Genomic DNA, 6,000 nt, shown 5'->3' on the forward strand with positions numbered 1-6,000 from the left:
GTCATGATCTCGTGGGTCACAGGTTCAAGCCCCATGTCAGGCTCTCTGCTCTCAGCATGGAGCCTGCTTCAGATCCTCTATCCCCCTCTCTGTCTGCCCATTCCCCACTTGTGTGCGCTCTCTCTCTCTCTCTCTCTCTCTCTCTCTCTCTCAAAAACAAACATTAAAAAAAAAAACAAAAAACCCTTATTTTGCCCTGGGGCACCTGGGTGGCTCAATTGGTTGAGCATCAGACTTGATTTTGGTTCAGGTCACGATCCCAGGATTATGGGATCAAGCCCTGTGTCAGGCTCCGTGCTGAGCATAGAACCTGCTTGAGATTCTCTCTCCCTCTGTCCCTCTTCCCTGCTCATGTGTTCTCTCTTTCTGTCTCTAAAAAAAAATATTTTAAAAGAGAATTTATTTTGTCCTAACTAATTCTTCTTAGGTATAGTCACAGTATGAAATACTCTACAAATCAGTAAATAACAGTATAATGAGGGGTTCCTGGGTGGCTCAGTCAGTTAAGCGTCCGAGTTCGGCTCAGGTTCAGCTCAGGGCACAATCTCATGGTTCATGGGTTCGAGGGCCGTGTCAGGCTTTGTGCTGACAGCTCAGAGCCTGGAGCCTGTTTCAGATTCTGTGTCTCCCTCTGTCTCTGCCTCTTGCCTGCTCACATTCTGTCTCTGTCTCAAAAATAAAAAAACATTAAACAAATAATAATAACAGTATAATGGTTAATAATGGTTAACGGCAATAGAGGCCTTGGACCCAGAGAAATCTATGTACATACTGCAGATGGAAACTTAACTGACTTAAATAAACAAGTTAATCAACTTTCATAAACCTCAATTTTCCTTTTTCTAAAATGGAACAGATATACTGTAAGGGCTGTCAGACAAAAGAGGCCTTTGCATAGTTGGTGGCTATTTTGCCACCAGAGGCAAAGACCTGCCCAGGGGCAAAGGTGATGACAAAGGGCAGTGGCAGAAGTAGGAGCAGTGGTGGAACCAAAATTTGTTTTTAATCCTCAATAACTTGGAGAATAGGTCATTCAGTAAATTGATGTTTAGCAAATTAGCTTTAGGCAAATTGGTCATTTGGCAAATTGGCTTTCAGCAAAAGAATTCTCAGTTCATTGGCTTTCTGTGATTTATTTTATGTAAATTGTTTCTCTAAAGTAATGTTTGAAATTGGACATGTCTTCTCACAAAAGGAATAATCAATGGCCTCAAGAAGAATAAGATTTAATAAAAATAATACATGTCAATAGTGATAGCTCTCTGTCACAAAAGATGCAAGAAGTGTTGTCTGTTTCTTTCGGTTAGCAGCAACAAGTTTTAGGGGGAAATTTCTCTCCCTTGTGCCTGAGTGCTTGACCGGAATGGGAAAGTATCCCACCTGAAGATTTCTTTCCCCCCAGATTAACTTAAAAGGAGCATAAACTATGCCACATGGGAGAGCTGGGTCATAGCATGGTTACCCTCTGTATTGTGGCCACTTTCTTACTCAATACTGACATCTACCATCAAATGAGTCCTTACTGATCTATCACAATTATTAAGAAGTCAAAATCAACTATTCCTTTCACTTCTCCCAATCTAAATAGCCAGTCTACTGTCCATTGTCATTCATGTACTGTGGTTCTATTATGTTGCCAAACTATTTGAGCAGTTAATTTCTGAGGTTGAAATGTTAAGGTAGGATTAAGGGGGAAATTAATATTCAGGTTAAGAAATATTCAGTTGGCATTCTAGTGAATTTTTGTTTTGCTTTCTGAAAAGATGCCCCATCTCATTCCCTGTGGACTTTTCTGAAAGATACATCTTAAAACCAAATTTTCTCTATTTTCTAAAAAAAGCACGTATTTGCAGTTGTCCTTTTGTAACTTTCATAAGGAAAACTGAAATATACATATACCACCACCATCAGGAGAGAAACTTGAGGTTCAGAAAGAAAATACTGATAAAAGCAGCATCAATTCACCTTTGCAGACAGAAGCAGACCCTACTCCATGTCTTTGGGGCTGGATTCCAAAAACGATTACTATAAGAAGTGAGCCCGTGACAGAAGCAAAGCCACCAGTTCTGTCTTAGAATATGTGAATGGATTCTGAGGGAAATCAATTTTTTCTCCAACAGAGCTGGAAGAGACTATATAGAATGCAACCAATCAGAGAGACTAACAGAAATGAGAGACTAACAGCTATAAGGTTAGGCCAGATAGCATTATATCTGATTCCAGTCCTTCTTGAATATTCTTTGAAAGAGCTAACTACCCCAATATTTTTCACAGCTACATAAACCAATGAATTTCCTTTTTCTTAATCTGGTTAAATTAGACGTCTATAAATTGCAATCAAAAGAGACCTGATTAATACACGCGTATTACCTGTATCTAAGGAATCAGAACTCATCTGCTCCCCTCCATCCCCCAAAACTGGTAGAAACCTGGTCACACCAAAAGTTCTATCTACCATGGGGCAGGGATTGGAGGAAGCACACTTACCAGAGAGTAAGACCTCAAAGAAGGAGAAAGTTGTTATGAAGTATCAACCACCATGATCTGGAAGGGACCAGAAATAAGTATGTTGCATAGCTGTATAAATATTTTTGTCAATATTTTTAGCTGATCAGCCTTTTGTGGAGGCCCCACCCAAATAAATAAAATGAAATGAAATGAAATTTAAATTAAATTAAATTAAAGAAGGATGTTTTCCCCTCAGTAAGGCAAAATCTGTCCCTTCTTTGCCAGAGGATAACAAGGAATTCAGGTACTTCACTGTGGGATAGAAAGAAAGGGCTTTCCCTCATGGGTTAAAAACACAAAGCAAGTGTCTTCTTCTGCATAAGTGCACATTTTGTGTCATTGCTAAGGGGAGGGATGATATATTGTCAAACCACAGGCTGTCCCTGTGGAGGCCTTGAGCCAAGGGCCTGCTTCTATGGGCATATGAGGTCTCTCCTGAGGTCTGTCAGCCAAGCACTCACAGAAGAGTGATTTCTTTAGATCAGAAATGTGAAAGAAAAAAAAAGAGAGAGAGATACAATTGTATTTCTGTCTCTCCATCTTCCTATTGACTTTGAGACTTCTAGATGTTTTTGAAGGTGTTTCCAAGGGGTAGTGGTCAGATATGACTTCTGTCATGTAAGAACAGGCCACTGGGACCCAGAAAAGTGCTATCATATTCTGGTACTCAAATTCTAGCTGAAATTAAGTTCTGCCTAATAAGCCAAATAGTCCAGTTTATCTACTTTTCTAATTTATTTACATTTGGCTATTCTTTAATAAAGTCCTGTCTGAATCCCTTACGTAAGCTACACTGAAGGTTATAAATGCAAAGACTACATAGTCATAGTTGGGTCAAAATGGAATAACCAGAAAAGCACTAAACCCTCTTCTCAGAATCAAATTAGGAGCAGGGTTAGAGTTACAAGTACAGTAGGGGAAAGTGTGGTAAAAACCCCAGAAAGAGGACCATAAAAATCCTGCCCCTTATTCTACATCTAACTCAGCTTTCTTATATCAACCTTGGAAAATCTTGATTTTATTTTACATAAAAGAAAAAAAAAACCTATTAATTCTAGGGACACAATACCATGCAAGTTTGAAGTTATAGAAAGTTTCTTAAACAGAACCATCAGGGCACTATAATTCAATGTATTTGCAGTTTATTTGGACACATACAGTGACATAATTGAAGCAACAACTCCACTACTATTTGTTAGTCTGTAAAGAACTAAGGAAAATAATGGCTAAAATTTTGTTTAAAACAAGTTAATTATTTTAACTATTGTAAAATAACAAATAAAAAGCTTTTTAATGAGTTCATCATGTTTGGGGGTATGTTAAATGTTATTTTTCAATTATATGATTAGAATAAAAAGTCAAGTTTCAATGCAGTTATTCCATTATTATAAATGAGAGCTAAAGTTACCATTGGCTTTGGCCAAGTTCTCTTAAAAAAATAATCTTCTAATGCATTATAAATTACTATAAATTCCTCTATAATTAATACTTGAGGATGCAAAATTGTATGCATTCATTATTTTCAAGTAAATTAGGGCATATTATATATAAATTCCCTTTTCTGTTATTGTTTTTGAAAGGGAAGAAAAAACAGCTGAAGTCTTGCTACACTGGGTTTTTAACTCTACCTGCTATGCAAACATGCACAGATATTTTTTAAAAAATGAAATGAAAACAAAACAGGCATTTTCTGGTCTAATGAGCTATTTCCATCAAAATAAATTCCCCAAATGGAAGCATTACAGGGCTCATGCTAAGCATAACAATAATGCTTTATGTGTTTTCGGAGGCACTGCAATATCTCGGTAACATAGGAACTGTGAAAGCCAAGCATACAGCTGCAGCAAACGTTCTAACAACTGTATTCTTCACTTCTAATCAGAGCAGCACCCGGGAGCCCTCAAAACAAGCAACATGAATAAAGGCTGGAGGGGAAGGGGAAGTTCTCCAGCACTGGAGTCTCCTACTGCTTGAAATAACAGGCCCTTTCAGTGGGTCGGGTTCTATTATCTGTTATATAATGTCTCAAGTTTAGTTATTTCAGTGGGATAGGAAGATTTTCAGGTGGATTTTATTCAGGTTCTTCACAAAATATACTGCCCAAATTATGGAATACCATGATGAAGGCAATGAAGGATGGCATTGAATAAATAAAGTAGTATTCTTTGATTGACTGCCCAGCCCCACCGACCTCTCGGTGTTGTAAGGATCCCCTGAGATAGAATATATTCAAACACTTAGCAAACATTCTAGACGTGTGGTCAAAATCAGGGCTGGTTAGATGTCAGTGTGATTTGGAGGTAAGTGGTCACTGGAAAGTATACTCATGAGTCTCTGGGTGCTCATAACTTCTTACTTTTGATGCTGATTACATGGACATGTTTAGTTTGTAAAAATTCAGTGAGCAATACACAGATATGAGCATGTTTTATGTATATTATTTTTCAATAAAATTTTTCTTCACAATATCGTTAATGGCAGGACTCAAATGGCTACGGGGGGGCTAGTCAAAGCATGTAAGTACAAGTGCAGGATGGGCTGGCTTCCTTTGAATGGATGAGGGAATGTCCCATATGAAGGGACATATTGCCCAGTGCCATCATTGGTGGGGGCATGAGATTCACAGGCCCTGTGGTTCCAGGCTCTTAGGAAAGGACAAACATTTAGCTTCTGCATGTAGAAAAATCACTATTTTAAAATGTAAGCAAACATTCAAATACGTAAAGCTCTGTGAGCTCTCAGGGGCAAGGAGATTAGCTGTTCTCGACCACAGTGAGAGTCAGCCCCTGGCATGCAAGCCATCAGATGTGATGTGGCAAAAAGAGGGAGTTATAGGAAATACCCTTCACTGATAAGTTATACAACGAGTGAACTCCTGGAGAATACTTCCCAATATCTTCACCAATGGCTCTGGCAATATTATAACTGGAAAAACTTTCCACCTAGGCTTATGGGCTACTTCTGGACAAAAACACATGACAAATAACACTAGATGGCATCCCCTCCTACCCACAAAGTGGTATATTTTTAACTTGGTTTCCTTGTGAATCTTGTATCATTTGGAAATATCATGCAAAGGGATATTGTGCAAATGGATACTGTGGAATGTGACATCATTGCCTCAACCATCCCTTCATTCTTTTTTTAAAGTTTATTTATTTATTTTAAGAGAGAGAGTGAGTGGGGGAGGGGCAGAGAGAGAGAGAGAGAGAGAGAGAGAAAGAGAGAGAGAATCCCAAGAAGGTTCTTCAGTGACAGTGCAGAGCCCTACACGGGACTGGATCCCATGAATTGTGAGATCATGACCTGAGCTGAAATCAAGAGTTGGACACTTAACTGATAGAGCCACCCAGGTACCCAGATAAGGATGTGGTTTAAAAACTGAAAGAAAGCAGGAAAGATGGAAGGAAGGAAGGATGGAAGGAAGGAAAGAAGGAAGGAAGGAAGGAAGGAAGGAAGGAAGGAAGGAAGGAAGGAAGGAAGGAAGGAAGG

This window comes from Herpailurus yagouaroundi, unplaced genomic scaffold (genome assembly GCF_014898765.1).
Source record: "Herpailurus yagouaroundi ecotype Mexico unplaced genomic scaffold, PumYag 100, whole genome shotgun sequence".
Taxonomy (NCBI): Eukaryota; Metazoa; Chordata; class Mammalia; order Carnivora; family Felidae; genus Herpailurus; species Herpailurus yagouaroundi.